The 19,439-nt window shown below is 31.9% G+C and overlaps 1 protein-coding gene across 3 annotated transcripts in view; it reads right to left on the reverse strand.

The window, feature by feature from the left end:
- The window catches only part of KaiR1D (Kainate-type ionotropic glutamate receptor subunit 1D), a 362,951-nt gene that overhangs the window by 173,317 nt on the left and 170,195 nt on the right, over positions 1–19,439 (reverse strand). The gene's annotated exons all lie outside the window — the stretch shown is intronic.

Here is a 19,439-nt window from a genome sequence, read left to right on the forward strand (position 1 = left end):
CATACATCTTGTTCAACATCGTACTCGAGAAAATACTGAGGGACACAACAGTCAATACAAGAGGAATAATCATTAATAAAAGCGTGCAAATACTAGCATTTGCAGATGATGTTGACATAATCGCAAGATCAAAAAGAGAAATGATAGAGGCATACAACCAAATAGAACGAGCTGCACAAAATAGTGGTCTTAAAATCAATCAGACCAAAACAAAATATATGCAGGTAAGTAAAAACGCAGAAATAAGGCAGCCACAAAATAGAACAATAGGAGAATACAACATAGACGGGGTAAAAAACTTTATATACTTGGGATCCCTAGTCACGTCTGATAATAACGTTACGGAGGAAGTGAATAGGCGAATATTTATTGCAAATAAATGTTACCATGGCTTAATTAGGCAACTAAGATCAGAAAACGTCGCAAGAAAAACAAAATGCCAAATATATAAAACCCTAATAAGACCGGTACTCACATACGGCTCAGAAACCTAGACACTAAAAGAGAGGAAACGTTGTTAGTCACCTTCGAAAGAAAAATCTTGCGAAACATAGGTACATAAGGGCACAAAAGAAAACGGAATATGGTGAAGAAGATACAACTCTGAACTATACAAAATATTCCAGGATCGGGATATTATAACATTCATTAAAATAGGACGGCTGCGTTGGATAGGACATGTAGAAATAATGAAAGAAGGCGAAATACAATACAAAATATTCAAACAGATGCAAGTAGGAAAAAGAACAAGAAAAAGACCGAAGCTGAGATACTTAGAACAAATAGAAAATGATATAACAACCTTAAAAATAAAAAACTGAAAAAAAGCACGAAACAGATCAGAATGAAGAAGAATCCTGGAACAGGCCAAGACCCAAAAAGGGTTGTCGAGCCAGTAATGATGATAATAATGACTTGCTTTAGGGAATTATACAAATTTTTTATCTATTAAAATGAACAATATGTTTTTAAATTTTTTTATTGCTGACTAGGCTAATATTCTTCTAAATTTTATCATAATATACAGATTGTTTTCTGATAGTTCTTTCTTAGGATCATATTTTATTCTCGCCTATTTAATTGAATTTTTCCTAACATTTACCTTTTCCATCTTTTAACAAAGCAGTATCATCGTCTTTGCAGATTTAGGTCTCTTAAAACACCTTCTACGTGCTCTATAAATAGTTTTGATGATATGGAGCCACCTTGCCTTATTATTTCTTTGTTTAAAGCTCTCGTCTCTGTGAGACTATACACTTTAATTCTTGGTTTCGCTTACGACAAATATATTACTGATTAGTTCAGTGCATTTGTAGTCAACTGTTTAATTAATAGCTTGGTTAGAATAACAAATGTTCTGGCTGAAACGAAACATCTGTTTAAAAATCCCCGATATCCCTTGGAGGTTGCCCTAATCTTTTATTCGCACTCGGATTAAAAGTGACCCTTGTCGGGTGAAAATGTCACATATAAATCAAGCCGTAGTTAATTCCACGAAATTAACTCTCGACTTTTGGCAACTTCCATTTGCAAGTTTGTCACAGAAAGACCGTCCATAGAGACGTCATTGTTAAAAATGTATCCCCACTTGGTTAAGATTTTCATTTTATCAGCCAAGGAGAAAAATAAAAATTTATAAATAGACCATTTAAATAAATTTTCAAGACACCCTGGTAAACAAAATTTATGTAGTAGATTAAGATAAGATTATATTAACAGAAAGTTTTGCCTGTCAGCAACTGATTTTTAAACATTTTACTCGCAAGTAAAATCTTTTTATATAGAATTAGAAAGCCCATACTCATTATAATCTTTTCATTGTTTGTATATAACCTTGGATTAAGATATTGTAATTATCTTTTGTTATAGGAATGAATTATGTATTTGTAACCAAAGAGAAAGCCAGTTTTAAAGCAAAAATTTTAGTTTCTATGGAAACAGTAATGGGGTTTTTTTCTTAATGATTGTAAACAAAATAAAGCTTTTTGATTGGACAGTTTTTTTTTGAATGGAAGAATTGATAGTCGATGTATGGGAGAAAGGGGCAGTTGTCATTTGATCATCGAAAGGAAAGGTCGCGTCTCGAGAGAGGGTGTGTTCGTGAGTTTGGATACCGGCATTGTGACCAACCACTGACTCTAGAGGTATTCAGCAGATCGCATTCGATACTTTGAGGCTTCGGTTTTAATATATATTAAAAAAAATACAATATTTTATCTAAATTGTTATTAAAAAAACCGTTTGAAAAAGAGCTATCTATATAAAACGTTATGATGGCAAGTCATACCGTTTGTCCAGTAAACTAACGACGCCATCTGAACAAAGAGGTCTGAAATACTGACATTTCAACCTATGAGTCAATCATATTTGGTTTTTGAAACAATACGTTTAATTAATAATACAAAAAATATTAATTACATATTAATATAATTAATAAATAAATAAATATTATTAATATTTTAAAGGTACAATTTAATAAAAAATAATTTAAAGTTTTATGTTAGTTTAGATTTAAAATTCTAGCGTCACCTAGGAAAGAAATCTGAAAAGATGAGCTGATAGATAAAGTAAATTAAAATTAAATGACATATAAAATACTTATTTGCCAAATAAAGTACTGAATAAAAAGTTATCTGGAAAATAAATTGTGTTTATTGTAGTTGGTAATTATGTTATAGGTTATCGCAAAATCAAAAATATAACCTAAATATTGTTGTTTAGTGTAGGTTAGAAACATGGATATTAAAAAATTTAATGAAACCGGAGAGTATGATCAGTATGATGTTTAATGTTTATAAACTTAGTGCGAGAATATAATATTTAATTAAGAATTGAACATTTTAATTTTTGTAATGATAAAGACATTTTTAAAAGGTTAAGATTAAGTAAACCGACAGTGATCTATATTCTGAGAAAATATTGTAAATAGTTGTTAATAAATTATTATAAAAGTAGGTGTATACATATTTTCGTTAACTTAGTTTAGGAATTCAATATTTTTATAATCTTGATAATTAAAAAATGGAATAATTAACATTTTTCAAGATATATTGCTGCTATTTATTCAATAATAGTGGTATCGGACTCCAAATTGAAAAATATGCACGTAGTACATAGATTATCAGATTCTTTTAATAATTATAAAATACATTTAATTATATAAAAAAGACTATAAAAAATAGTAAGTATACAAAATATCCTGGGTGTAGTAGGAAATTTTCAAAATTTTCTGGAATGGAATATTGATTTTAAATTCTGACGATTTCGTAATACTTCTTGGATATGTTTTTCTAGGTACCTACCAGGGAGGAATAAATAGTTCTGTATTCTTGATAAGAAGTTTAAATGGAGATAATAGTAATGGTTTCTTACAAGAATATTCTGATTTTAAAAGAAAGTCCAGTAAACGATCCACTTTCTCATATTAGGGCCAGATATACAACATAACTTTTAATGTAGGGAAGAGAAGATTTAGGTACTATTTCATTCAGTGGAAGTGGCTGTAATGTTAAAAAGATTTAACCTTTCCAATCAGGCGGAGTTCACGGCAGGAAGATCTAGCATAGACCACATTTATACACTCCAACAATTAATTGAAAAAAAAAATGGCAAAAAATAGACCAGTACACATGGCATTCATAGATTTAAAAAAGGCATATGACACGGTCCCCAGAAAACAACTATGGAACACGATGAAGGAAATCGGAATAACTTAGAGGTTAATAGAAGCCGTAAAAAACCTTTACAACAACAACAAGGTAAAAGTTAAAACCGGCAATAAATACTCCAACGAATTTAAGACCACAAAAGGCTTATTACAGGGATGCTCTATATCTCGGACACTATTCAAGATATTCCTCGAACAAATATTAAAACCATGGAAAAGGAAATGTGAAGGGATGGGAATAACAATCCGTTCTTGTACACATTAAGCTTTGCAGATGACCAAGTGGTAACGGCTCAAGATGAAGAAGATCTGTGCTATATGCTCCGAAAATTAGAAAAGGAATACACAAAAAATGAAGTATAAATAAATCTAGAAAAGACCGAATATTTAACAACAGAGCAAGAACCAGTGAGAAACTTGCAAATGGACGATAATAGGGAAATTAACGGCACTGACAAATTCACATATTTAGGATTCATACTCTCAAAAAATGGAACCACCAAGCAAGAGATAACCAGCTGATTAGCACAGACAAGAACATGTAATAAACAAATGAACGGGGTACTGTGGGATAGACAGATTAACAAAAATACAAAGAAGATAATTTATAACACCTTGGTACGCAGTATAATGACGTATGGAGCAGAGAATTGGGTAATAAATAAACGAAACAAAAAGGTCCAAAATCACAGCAACTGAAATGAAGTTCATGAGAAGAAGCTACAGAGTGACAAAAATGGATCGCATCAGATATGAGGAGATAAAACGAAGAATGGCAGTAGAACAAGACATACTCAGCTACATCGAAGAAAATCGTTTAATTTGGTATGGACATGTGAGAAGAACAGATCATACAAGGTGGATAGCAAAGATTTCGGATTGGAGTCCAATAGGAAGGAGGAAAAGAGGTAGACCACGAATATCATGGAGGGATGAAGTGGACGAGGCCATGGAAAGACGAGACCTTAGAGATGGAGAATGGCAGAACAGAAAGGACTGGAGACGTTGGCTGAAAGAAGGAAGGCGGCGACAGCTGTAAAAATGCTTGTATAGATAGATAGAATCTACAGCAACATTCTACGAGTATAACCTAGCAAGAGATCAAAATTAAGACAATTTTGAAGATAAATTGCTAAATGAAGACATTACTAAAATTTTTGAAGTTGAAGATGTTTGAGCTAATCTTATATAATATTTTAGTGTTATGGAAAAACCTGTGAAAAATCATTAAACATGTATTATTTTTTTATTCGTTATTAAATTTTTCTTTACATCATTTAATTTATTTTTGCCACCACAAATTGTATAATCAAAAGAGATTTTAAAACATTATTGTGATTTCTTTGACAATTAATTAAATATTGGAGTGTTCCGAAATAAATTTTATATTTATCTTACAGATAAGTAACAAATAATTTGACGTGAAAAGGCGGGTACATTTTATAAATAAATGTCTATCCTTTAGATAACTATCTGTCAGATATGACAATATTTATCTGGAGGTGATTTAATTTTAATTCTTTTGAAAATTCTTATATTTCATTAGACGACTTTACGAAAAAATGTTCAGCGACTCTCCAAAAGTGACTTATTTGTTAGCCTTAAATAGGAGACAGAAAAAATTAAGTGAAGTGATTGTAGATGCAATTGATTGGATTCCCCGTAGCATGGTGACGGGGTAAAATCACTAGATAGTTTATAAGCATTTATAATAATTTCAATAATTTTTGTCACGCTTATGTATGTAAGCTCACTGAAAAGATGGTAAAAACACAATATTTAAGAAAAAAAAAACAAGTTCCAATAGGAACCAAGATGCCAATTTAATTTCTTAAAATCCTATTTTATTGTTTATTAACATTAAGGGATGAAAATTGAACAAATTATGAACGAAGATCTATATTTTACGATCCATTTTTTAGGGAGCGTATATTGAAAAGGAGTAAAAAGGTATTACCCGTTAAAGCGAGAGTACTCGTAAAATATCGCCTGTCCAAGCTCCGTTTTTTTATTTACATAAATATATAATAATTATTTATTATTCTTTCAGTACAAAAAGATTAGTTTCAACGTTTATTTTAAAACGATTTATTCAGAGACTGTAAAAACTTCTTAAAAATAAGTCTATATGTATATTTATATAAATAATATATATTACTTTTTTTATTGTCATCCCAATTTATTACAATCTGCAATTTTTACAAAGTAAGCAATAAATAATATTTAAGTCAGTTAAACTATTGACATGTGTCGAACATATACATTAATATACCGCTTTTTATGTTTGTTTATTAAACTATTAGTGGTTCTGGAAAAAACATGATTAGCACTAAAATTTTGTTTGCTCACACTTGCCGTTTTAACCTATGCACTGTGAGAATCTGCATCAAATTCCTCGCTACGTGATTTGGGTGTTCTCGCAATCGAATCTTGTATTTTTTTATTTGATATGTAATTTCTTTCCTATACATAATTTATTTCTGCATCTCGATTTTGATGCTGTTCCCTATGCCCATAGGTCCATACTGGCTTCAACATCGCATTGTAAAGAAGTAATAATTTATTTTGAGTTGTTAACTGGGATTGTTTTCCTATTAGCCAGTATATGTCGATCACTTTATGAACCAGTTTTGTTCTTTTGTAAGATATGTTTTTTTTTCAAGTCAGTTTTCTATCCAGGTGAATCCCAAGAGACTTTACAACATTTTTCTGTGATATTTGTTTGCGGTTAGTACGTACTGGTGGACATTCGCTCATGGACATTTTGCTCACATGGTTTAATTCTCCATTGTTTAACCATTTTTCGACTTCATGTAGGTTATTTGGTAGGAGTTCTGCTACGATGTGTGGATTCTTGTTGGAGCATAAGATTGCCGTATTATCTGCAAGGGTAGCTGTTCTTGTGGCAGGTGATGTTGGTAAGTCAACAGTGTGAAGTAGGTACACTTCCCTGTAGGACTCACGCTATTATGGGTTGAAATTTTGTTATTTCATTGTTGTATTTGACTGTAAAACATCTAATTGTGACTTTAGTAGTATGTCATGGTTTAGAGGTAAACAACTCAGCTTATAGAGCAACCTCTGGTGCCATACCTTGTCAAACGTTTGTTCTATGTCTATAAACAGGGTGAATCAAATCTGGATGCCTCGAGGTCTTTATGGATTCTATTTATTATTCGATGTACTTGTTGAATGGTAGAATGTTTCTGCCTAAATCCATATTGGTGAGATTGGTGAGTTGGAATTATTCCCTTGTCTTCTAAGAGAGGTCTCATGTTTGTAAAAGTTTTTCGAACACTTTGGAGAGTTTAAAATATGTGTTATTACAGTTTCAGTTACTTTTCATTATGATGGAAAATAGTTGATTTTCATGATTGAATTGAATAATTGTGTTAGATATGTATATCTTTTTTCCGACAGCTCTCTTAATATTTTGATATAAGGTTGAATGCTCGAATAAATGAACTTTGAAAATAAAAGGTAGATATCGAGCACAGTTTTATTAAGTAAATCTTGCCCAAGCCCTGAAGATGCTCTAGGGAGCGAAAGTACTTGGGCAAGATTTAATTAATAAAACTGTGCTCGATATCTGCCTTTAATTTTCAAAGTTCTCTTAATATTTGTCTTATGATGAGATCGTAGGCTGTGGCTTTTTTAGGATTGATATTGAATGTTATTATAAATTTTATTTCACTTTTTTTTTAAATCTTCTTTCTGGCAATTCTAGCTGGTATGAAACTGAGTACTTGGTTTATTGTTTCCTCTTGGTTGGGGTCAGTTGTTTCATTGGGAATAAATACAGTTCTTAGGTAGTTTGCAAATGTCTGCTTTTTATTTTGAGATTTTTACCCGTACAAATATAAATAATAGTTAAATTCAATAACTTTTCAATAAATTTTTCCGGAAGGTAAAAGTAACCCAGTTCTTATTATTTTATCGAGCTACCCCAGTTTAAAAAAAATGAATGGTTTGCGTGCCATAGAAGCTGAGATATTGCAAATTTTTCTGTCGCATTTTAATTTCAAGTTCCATTCGAAAAAAAAACGGAACTGGGAAATAAAGCATCTGATACAATAAAATATACGCCTTAGGTGAAATAAGCACATAGCTATAAGAAATATTTGAATAAATAAAAATTTTTACCAAAATAACATATATAGACTAAAAGCAATAAATAAATACAGCTAATAATAAGTGAGACATCATCGCTTCTCTATAACTGAGTCAAAACTCTTTGTGTCTTTGTCGTAAAAGGTTCACGTTTATTCAAAATAAATCTAAAATGAACTTGTTAAACCCTTAGGCACTAAAGTTGAATCACTTTTACAAAACTCATAAAATATAAATTAATCTCTAATTTAAAGTTTCTATAGAATTACGTAAACAGAGAAGCCCGTTAATTAGGGCAAAGCCAAAGTTTATTTCAAAAGTTAAAATCAATTTTAGATGTTTTAACAGCATGCAATCCTATGTTTGCTTTTAATTTTGTACCTATATCACGAGTTTTCATTAACTGTTGAACGTGAAAGGGTTTATAAACTGGGGAGTTAACAAATTAAGTATTAATTTTCAATTTCCGTGTCTCTTCTCCCATCCATCAAGCCCTGCTTTGGTTATTGCCCTAACTATCAACATCATGTCGTGATTACATCATCAATGATCAATTTTCGTCCTTTCATGTTGTTTATAGACAAGGTAGCTGTAGGGTATCTATTCTAACAGCACTATTAGAGATAACCACCACGAATATAAATTATGGATAAATATTGCCGCACCTTTATATTTGCAACACTATTTAAACAACATTTTAAAAATATGTTGAGTAACTTATATTATTTTAAACTTAATAATTTCGTTTAAATCGATAGGAAAATCAGAAAACGACAGATAGCTTCAAAGGTTCTGCCCAAAAATTAAATAGCTGAAGCATCAACGTGACACCGTTTTTAATCCAGTTACTGAGGCTTAAACTATGGTAATACCTCCGAATTTTTTATAACTGCATCGATTTCTCTGAAAATTTCAAATTAAGCTTATCTTACCCTCCACTTCAAAAGTTATATACGCTCTAGGTGCGCTTTTTGTTTTTAAGGGGTGAAAACTACTCCTTATTGAAGAAACTGGGAAAAACACGGATTTAATTATTTTATGCACTTAAATCTTGTTTATTCGCATAAGGTAAATATTGTAATGTGTTCTCTAATATAAAAATTAATTATTCACAATTTTCAACCCTTAAAACTTTTTAAAAACCCTTAAAAGCTAATACTTTTTATAAAAATAAGACATTTCAATTTGTATTTAAATACAAATAAAAATTAATACCCTGGCTATACAATAATATTTTATTTATTGGAAATTTTCAACCCTTACAACCACCCTTATGACAAAAATGAATTAAAAATGAATTAAAAAATATTTTTATCGGTTTGAAACATTTCTTGAGTGCATTTTATTTAACGAAAATTAATTTTTTGCATATTAAATAACTTTTTATTATAATTTCAACCCTCACAACCAACCCCTTTTTTAAAAAATTAATTTAATATATTTTTATTGGTCTGAAACATTTCTTGAGTGCATTTTATTAAACAAAAATTAATTTCTCGCTTATAAAATAAACATTTTATTATAATTTCAACATTTCAGCCCTCACAACCACCCCCTTTGTCAAAAATGAGTTAAAAAATATTTTTAACGATTTGAAACATTTTTAGAGTGCATTGTTTGTAGACAAAAATTAATTTTTTACTTATAAAATGAGCCTACTTTTTTCAACCCGTACATGAACCCCTTTTGATGAAAATAAAATCCTTAAATCCTTAACTGAGACATGGACATAAATAGAAAAAAATTTAGTTTATAATATATTACAATTTTTTTATTTTCCAAAAAACTAAAAATAAATAATATTTATATAAAACGAGATATAAAATAAATGAATATCTATTCATCATCGGAATCATAATTTTCACCGTCCAATTGGTCTTCGTTTACTGGAGGACAATTTTGGCAATTGTCACCACAACATGTTCCGCATGTTGCATTGTAAAATAATCCCAGCCTCCGACAGCCACACGCTAATCCGCAACCTTTTGTACAATTGCAAAGAATCATTTTCAGCAGTTCTTCTGGAGCTGGTAAGAGAGGGAGAGAGAGATATACATAGATGCATATGTATATATTATTAAATGTCTATTAGTTCCATCGAAAACATTCCAATGCTCCAAATTATAAAAATTTTCCATGCTATAAAATTTATTCTAAAAAGTACTATTGGTTTTTTTACCATAACTCGGTTAATTTTGATGCTACAACATGCATAAAAAAACTATTTTACAGGTAATTTAACGGGCTATACGTATAGGCATGTTAAAATATTCTAAAATCCTCATGTTTAAAGGGTTAAGGGTCAAAGGGTCGGAGACCAGTAGTTCATGCGCTATAAAGCAAACTTCAACCAACTATATCTCCGTTATTTTTTAAGCTACAAAAAAATTAAAAAATGAAAATTTTTGTTGAAAAAAAAACCTATTTGTTTGTATTATGTCATCTTTTACGTATCTTTTATAGTTTTTATAAAAAAAAAATTTTTTTTTAATATTTACAAAAAAAAATGTAATCATACTTTTTTCAAAAACTGGGTATTTTAAAGTGGCTAAACTTTTGGATCATACAAAAAACACTAAAATAAAGTGAATTCTATAAGGAAAACAATTTATTTCAATCCTAGTGAACATGACGTTAGTTTTATTACGTTTTTTTTTTACAAAAATTTGAGAAACCCATCGTTTTTTTGATCGTATCTCACGTACAGTTAGTGCAAAGGACTTTTACCACCACTTATTTTAAAGGTTTTTTCAAGCTCTTCCAAAAATATTATATGAGTTTTTGTCGAAAAATGTACCCGTTTTCTGTTATTTAACGTTAAATACTCGTGTTGAAAGACAAAAACAAAAACAAACCTTCTTTGAACAGCCATAACTCAGTTAATATTAAACTGAAAATATTCATTAAAAAGCCAATCTTTTTGTTTTTTTATGGGCTTTAATTTTAGTCGTTACACTTTTTTGATAAAACTCTTAGTTTCAGAGCTATTCTTAAAAAACCTTTGAAAAACATGTTTTTTTTAACGAAAAATGACACTTTTTAACAGCGAATAACTCAAAAAGTATTGATCTAGCAAAAAAAATGTTTACTACATTTTTTGTTTGAAATTTGTCCTTCTATCGAATAGCGTGGTTATTTTGAGTGAAAAAATGTTCATTCTCGAAAAGGGGTGGCAAACACCCCCAGGGTGTAAGCGCACATCGGCACTATATAACTTTTGTTCCTTGAGTAATTATTTACCAACACACAAAATTTCAAATGAATCGATTCAGTTATAAAGAATTCGGAGGTCAAAACTCTCAGTAACTGATCTATTTGCTCTCACAGCAAACAGCTCTCTGAAGTGATATTAAAGATCAGTATATTAAATCTTAAAATTATTTAGTTATTTATATTAGTTACTTATATTACTCCGCCTGCAGTTTTGTTGGGTGGATCGAGTAGCTCGACATAATTATTTCCTGTCCCAAGCCCGGATCAAAGAGGAGGGGATTTACAGCTAGGTTAGCACCCTACTGATAGTCTTTAAAACCATACAACTCATAGAAACAGGATTATGCCTCGGAACAGTAATGATTTCATTACGACGACTAAAGCGAGACAAAGGACAACAAATTTATGGAAAACGAGAAATATACTTCGCATCGGTACTTGGAACGTAAAGTTTCTAAACACAAGAAAGCAAAAAATTACAAAGAAGCTTGTAGAAAAAAATATAGACATATGTGCACTACAAGGGACGAAGAAAAAAGGAAAGGGTTAAATTATGCTAGATAACTATCTGATGATTTACAGTGGTGTTGCAACAGAAACCAGAGCCAAAGAAGAAGTCGCTCTGTTAGTACACAGAAAATTTTTACACCAAGTACAAAAATGTATGTATGTACAAATCTACGGCCCTCTATTTTGCCTTTAAGGATCAGTTGTAATATATTATATCGACTTCCCCTTACTATATGTCCCAGATAAGACATTTTTCGATGTTTAACAGTCTTCAGCAGTTCTCTATCTTTGTTGACGCTCCTTAGTACTTCTTCATTAGTTTTCCTTGCTGTCTAAAGTATCTTCAGCATTCGTCTATGAACTCACATTTCTAATGCTTCAATTTTGTTCATGATCGATACTTTTAGCGTCCACACTTCTGCACTATACAAAAGTACGGACCAAACATAACACTTAACTATTCTTTGTCTTAATTCTATACTGAGAAGATTATTGCAAATAAATGACTTCATTTTTATACAAGTAGTTTTAGTCACTGCTATTCTACATTTTATTTCTATGTCTGGATCTAGTTGGTCCGTTATCACAGTTCCCAAATATGTCATTTTGTGAACTTTCTCAACTTAGACTCCGTTTGATTGAAGCTTTGCATTGGGATGTAGGTCACGACTAAACACTAAAAATTTGATTTTGTTTGAGTTTATTTGTATGCCCATTTCCTCTACTACCTCATGAATACGATCAAGCAGAATTTGAAAACCTTCAATATTATCTGACAGAATTACTGTATTGTCTGCATATCGAATCACATTAAGTAGTTCCCCGTTGATTTTTATTCCATATGGTTGTCTCTCAAGTGCCTTTTTAAATAACTGGTCCGAGTAAACATTGTACAATGTTGGCGATAAAATGCAACCTTGTCTGACTTCTTGTTGTATGGAGATTTCATCGGTGTAGTTATCTCCAATTTTTACGATAGCAGTTTGATTCCAGTACAAATTTTTAATGACATAAATATCCTTGTCATCTATTCCGATATTTTTCACTATATGCATTAATTTTACATGCTGTACTTTATCGAATGCCTTTTCGAAGTCCACGAAGCATGCAAATACATGTTTTCTTTGCACACCGTATTTTTGTAATAGGATGTTAAGCGCAAAAAGTGCCTCCCTGGTTCCCATAGCATTTCTAAAACCAAATTGAGTATCTTCGAGATCTTCTTCGAATTTGCGTCTAATTCTGTTGTGAAGTATTCTTAGGAAAATTTTAAGAGTGTGGCGCATTAGGCTAATTAATCGATATTCTGAGCATTTTCTCGCATTGTGTTTTTAGTTATTGCGGTAAAGATGGATTTGAGTCAATCTGTGGGAATCACTCCGGTGTTATATATTGAATTCGTTTCTTTTCCAAATTGTATTTAAAGCATTGAATGCAAGTTGAAACTTTATGATTCTTTTCTGGCATGCCGCCTTTGTCTAATATCATCCATCTCTCCACACACACACACAAACCACAAACGCACATACACCAACACATACACACGTACACTATGTGGGCTACTACTACCAATTGTCCTCTGAAGGAATTAGTATTGAAAGATCCCAAAGAATACTTCGACAGTTTTAGAATGTCTGAAATCTGTCTAAATTTTCTTTTAATGAAAATTGCCTCTCAAATACAGCGGAAATATACCCTTTTTGCGATTCTCTATCAAAACTAAAAACAGTTCTATACTTTCTTATTTGTATTTGACTTTTAAAGCTGTTTCTTAGTACCAGTGAAACAACATTTTTGCGGCAGTTAATCAACTTAACTAATTCGAATGGTTCGGATTTGTTTAGTTGGCGAAACAGTGAGCACAAACACATGGTGGGGGGTACTACTCGCCCCTTCTTCATTAAGTGCTATCTCCCGATCGGAGGTTGGATATCATCATCACTATCTTTACTCTATCTACTGCTGCTCTGAAGAGTTCTATAGAACTGCATTTAAACAAGTCCCTTAAATTCTTTAACCATGATACTCTCCTTCCTATACTCCTTCCTCCTCTTATTTTTCCCTGTATTATCAGCCTTAGCAGTTCATATCGCTGTCCCCACATTACGTGTCCCAGATATTGTAACTTTCTTATTTTTATTGTGTTTATAATTTCGCATTCTTTGCCCATCTCGCAATACTTGTATCGAAAACATGTAGCATCTCAGTGCTCTTACTCTCAGTTCTAATCTAAGGTCTTGTCTTTGTTGCAGAGAATTGTTTTCATTTTTACAAACGCATTTCTTGCTATTTCTATCCTTGCTCTTATTTCGGTTGTTTGATCATTATTGTCTGAAATCCAGGTTCCTAAGTATTTGTATTTATCAACCCTTTCTATCGGTACATTTCCCAAATGTATGTTTGTTGGTATATTTGTTTTCTTTGTTATTATCATGTATTTGGTCTCTTTTATATTCATTTTTAGTCAATATTTTTCACAGAAACTGTTTGTTTTGTTTATCAGTAATTGGAGTTGTTCAGCAGAGCTTGCCATAATTACGGTGTCATCTGCATATCTTATGTTGTTAATAGATCTTCCGTTAATTATTATTCCTTCACTTTGAGATAGTAATGCTTCTTCAAAAATGGCTTCACTATATACAATAAATAGTAATGGGGACATAATACATCCCTGCCTAACTCCTCTCCTGATTTCAATTTCTGGACTGGGTTTGTTATCTATTACGATTTGTGCTCTTTGATTCCAGTAGAGGTTTGTTATTATTCGTAAGTCCCTATGGTCTATGTTTTTTTTTCTTCAGAATTTGGACTAATTTTTTATGTCTCACTTTGTCAAATGCTTTTTCAAAATTAACGTAACAAACATGCACATCAACATTCATATCCATGCATCTTTTAGCTAACACATTAAAAGTAAATAACGCTTCTCTGGTTCCTAGTCCGTTTCTGTACCCAAACTGACTATCATCTATTCCTTCTTCCAGTTTTTTATTTATACGACCATGTATTATTTTCAGGAATAATTCGCCCCTACTTGCACGAAAAATATGGAATAAAATGGATCAACACAAATAAATTACTTACTAATCTATTCGACTAGATTTTTGTTGTGAAGACATGTTTAGTTGCTAAATTACTCGCTACTCGACTAAAATACTAGCGTAGTGCGAACTGGGCATTAACCTCTAGTTTATTTGTACCCTAAGCATGCTAATTGTCTTGCGATGCAATTTGATAGAAATACAGTTGCGTTAAAATGAAACAGATACTTTTATTTTAAATCTGTGCTTTAGATGTTTAGTAAAAAGTTTGCCAACAGCACTGAAACCTCAGAATTTCTACGAATTTACCTCTATTTTTCTTTTTCTTGATCGTTACTAACAATTATTGATAGCATGACTACCCAGTATCCGGGGATGCAACAATATATTTCCCGCTTTCTATACACCGAGCTCCAACCGTTGAAAACGAGCCCAGGGGGTTATTTTCAATTGAATTTCCTTCGTACTTTATGTTGGGAAAATTCTTGTGAATTTTAACTAGAATTCCATTCAAAACGTAAATGAAACTAAAAATATTCGATTCCGTGCTTGGGGTTTTCCTGACTGTTTATTGAGAACGTATGGAAATTGGTAGAAGGAATTATTCGAAAATAAATTCTTCTCTAAACGGTGAACACCAACGGGACGTTAAAACGAAAAGGAAAAATCAAATTTGTTTTTACTTTACGGTAAAAACATGATACGTGACCAAAAAATATCAATCAATAGTTTTTATTAATCCGTTTAGGATTTATTGGCAGCATTTCATTTCTACTTTTTTATCATGCAGTTTGGTTGTATGGAATAAAATCCATCTCAATATTTTCTCCTTCGTAAGGATATTGTTATGAAGCTATTTTCTTGTGGCATTTTAAAGTAATTACTGTTTTAATGGGAATAAGCCACAATTAAAGGTTAAAGTACGTTTATTGACATTTCAATTTCCACTTCGGAAATCGTTTTCAAAATACAAACATTAGTAAATTGTAAATAAATTCGTAAGGATGTAGTGGCGTCATGTAATTTGTTTGATTATTTTTGTCCAATTATCTCTCTCCTGTGCTTGTTGTTTTGCTTTGGAGAATGAGTAACCAGTCATTTCCTTTATTTGGTCCGACCATTGTACTGGAGATCTTCCTCTTGATCTTTTACCCGCTATTTTGGTTGTTAATTGTGAAACGTTTCGTTTTTATGTTAAGTTCTGCTAGAATTGAATTATTTATGCGATGGGCGGTCCATGGTATGCACAACATTCTACGGTAGACCCACATTTGAAATGCCATTATACACTTTGAATCGGCTTTTTTTTATTTTCCAAGTTTCTGAAGCATAGGTGGCGATAGGAAATATCAATGATCGAACAAGGCGTAATTTTGTGTTTTTTGTGATGCCAGTGTTCTTCTAAATTTTTGTAAGTTTGGCTGTTGCCGATCTGGCCATTATGATGCGTCGACGAATCTCGTCTTCGCATCCTCCACTGTTAGTAATAGCGGAGCCTAAGTAATTAAATTGCATGACCACTTCGTAATCTGCCATGATTCTTATCTCTGTCTGGTTGTTTCTGATTATATTGATTGTCATCACTTTGGTTATCTGCATATTTATTTTCAAACCATATTACGTACTGCCATGCCTAACCTATTCATAATTTGTTTAAGTTCTTCTGGTGATGACGCCAATATAGCAGTGTCATCAGCATAACGTAGGTTTTTGAATTTTCTTCCTCCTATCGTTGTTCCACCTTGCCACAGTTATTTGAAACTTGACGCATAATATGTTTACTATATATATCGAATAGAATAGGGGATATTATCCATCCCTGTCGAACTTCAGATTTTAGTTTGAAGTTTTTCGAAACCACAATATTAACTCTTACATTAGCAGTATTATTTACATATAGTTTTTGTAATAAATAGATTAGATGTTTTGGCGTACCCATTTCTCTAAGTATATGCCACATTTTATTCCATTTTACCACATCGATGGCCTTGGAATAGTTAACAAAGCATAAATATGTTTCTATGTTAAACTCTCGAGAATTTTTTGAAAATTTGACGAATATTAAGGATATGTTCTCTTGTTCCATCTTTATATATGGAAATAAACGTGAGTTTACCCCAGTCATCTGGTCACTTTCTGGTATTCCAGATCTCATTGCAAATTCTAAGCATTACTTCCGTCCCTAATTCTCCTATTTCTTTGAGTGTTTCAGCTGTTATTCCATCTTCTACTTCTGCTTTTCTGAATTTTAGCTTTTTAATTGCCGTCTCAATTTCTGATTTCAATATTTGAGGTTGTTTTTTATACCTTCTTTTCTCTGTATTATTGTCTGGGTCGTTGTTAGAAAATAGTATTTCGCAATATCGTTTCCACACCTCTGCGATACCGTCTGGGTTTGTTATGGTATTTCCACTATTATATTTAATGATCTGTGTCTGCGGTTTGAATTCTCTCGCTAGATACTTGACTTTTGAGAAAAGTTCTCTAGATATTGGGCGGTCAGCATGTTCTTCTAGTTGTACATATATGTTTTTAATATAATTATTTTTGTCCCTTCTTAACAAGTATTTTATAGTTATTAAATCAAATATGGTTGGTTTTTTCGGTGAAGTAAAGTTTTTTTTCTGTTCCGGAAACAAAAAGGGTTTCGTATTAAAAATTTGCAAGGAGAAGTTTAGTTAACAGAAGTGGCAAGGCTAAGAAGAAGCAGGAATTGACTAAATTCCTTTAAAAGAATGAAAAAACATTATGGAAATTTAAAAATAAAACTGTAGCCCAGTCATTGTCATCCCACTCTTGATATTGTCGATACCACTCTAATCTTGCAGCATGATTACCTCTGAAAAAAGGTAGGCATCTGAATGGTATTCTATTATAAAGAATAACTTCATGGAAACGAGTTCTTACAGTATCTTGACCTGGAGTTATAAATAAACTCTATTATTATAATTATTATATTATTATATTGTGACCAATTTCGCTGCATATTTACATGCATATTTTGAGATTTTTAATTGTATATATTAAATTGTATTAATTGATTGTATTATTGATATATGCAGAGAAAATAATTTAATATTAATTAACACATTTTTTAAACACAAAGATGTACATAAATATACAAGAGAAGTCAAAAGTAGAGGCGAAAGATCCATCATAGACTGTGTGTTAGTAAATAGATCATCGAGGCACTGTATTAAACACGTGAGAGTAAAACGAGGAGCTGAAATATATAGTGACCACTACCTAGTTGTAGCCAGGACCAGCTTGGGAGTGCGACAAGGATCAATAACGAAAGAGGCCAAGAAAGCAAGTGGAGCTCATGATACACCCACTATAGAAGTAATCAGGTCACAAAAGCCAGCAGACAAGGAGACAGCAAATAAGTTTAAAAACTACGTTAAAAACTAACTAACAGAGGACGCTGAACATGACTATGACAGACCAAAATTTGCAAATACTGAAAGAAGCACTCCTAAACTGTGGTAAACAAGCATGCGGAATAACAAGAAATAACAGAAGCAAAAAGTGTACAAACTGGTGAAACAATGAAATAAAAGCTGAAGTGAAGTCCAAGAAGATAGCTTGGAAAAATTATTTAAGGAACGGAACCGCAGACAACTACCAAATATACAAACTGCAAAGAATTAAAGTCAAAGATATGGTACTAGCAGCGAAACGGAAAAGTTGGGAAGAATTCGGAAACAAGATAGAAGAAGAATACCACTCTAACGAAAAATTATTCTTTAAAACCCTTAAGAATTTAAGAACCGAAAAGGCTCCACAAACACCAAAGCAAATAAGGGACAAAGAAGGACACTTACTGGATGACAATAACCACATCCTAGATAGATGGAAATAATATTTAGAGGATCTACTAAATATCCAAAACGATGTAGACATTATCACAGAAGAACCAGAAGAGGTAGAGCAAGAAGACCAAATTCAAGACGAAATAGCTATAGCAGAAACAAAAGAAATCATACAAAAGCTTAAGAAAGGTAAGGCGGCTGGATTTGATAAAATCACAGCAGAAATGCTTAAAAACATGGACGACAAGGGCATTAAACTGCTAACAAAAGTATGTAATAGGGTTTGGAGCGAGAGCCGAATACCAAAAAAATGGGAAGTGAAAGTTATTTTACCCATTTTCAAAAAGGGAGACAGACGCAAATGTAGTAACTACAGAGAAATAACACTACTGAGCATCCCATCCAAAGTATATGAGAGAATACTAGAAAAAAGTTGATTCTAAAATGGAACAATTACAAAGTGGATTTAAAAAAGGCATAAGTATCCAAGATCACATTTTTACTATCAAGAAACTAATACAAAACGCACGAAACTCAAGCACTGAGTTATACCAAGCCTTTATAGACTTGGAAAAGGCATTTGATAGTACTCCAAGGAAGGTGATTGACAATTGTTTAAAAAAGAAAGGTGTGAAAATCAAACTCAGGCAAGCCATTATGAGTACATATAGACATGCAAGGAACAGAATCAGAACCAATAATATGGAATCCAAAGAGTTCATAGTAAATGAGGGTCTACGTCAAGGAGGAGTCCTAGGCCACATAGTGTTTAATATCGTCTTGGATGAAACTAGAGCAGAAACATTGAAATTATATAAAGGACATAGAAATCTTGAGGTAGTGTGGATCTTAGAGTGTGCATACGCAGACGATCTAGTGATATTTGGGAAAAATGAAGAAACACTCAACGGAAATACACTTGAACAAGTCGATACTTACAATTACTTGGGAGTACAAATAGAGAACAGAGGAACTGAAGAAACTGAAATAAGTTCCAGAATAGAAAGTGCTGCTCGGATGTACCACGCAATTAAAAGTACGTTTTTGTCGAAAAAAGAAGTATCCCAAAAAGCCAAAGTGACCATA

Source organism: Diabrotica undecimpunctata, chromosome 1, assembly GCF_040954645.1.
Source record: "Diabrotica undecimpunctata isolate CICGRU chromosome 1, icDiaUnde3, whole genome shotgun sequence".
In the NCBI taxonomy this organism is placed as follows: domain Eukaryota; kingdom Metazoa; phylum Arthropoda; class Insecta; order Coleoptera; family Chrysomelidae; genus Diabrotica; species Diabrotica undecimpunctata.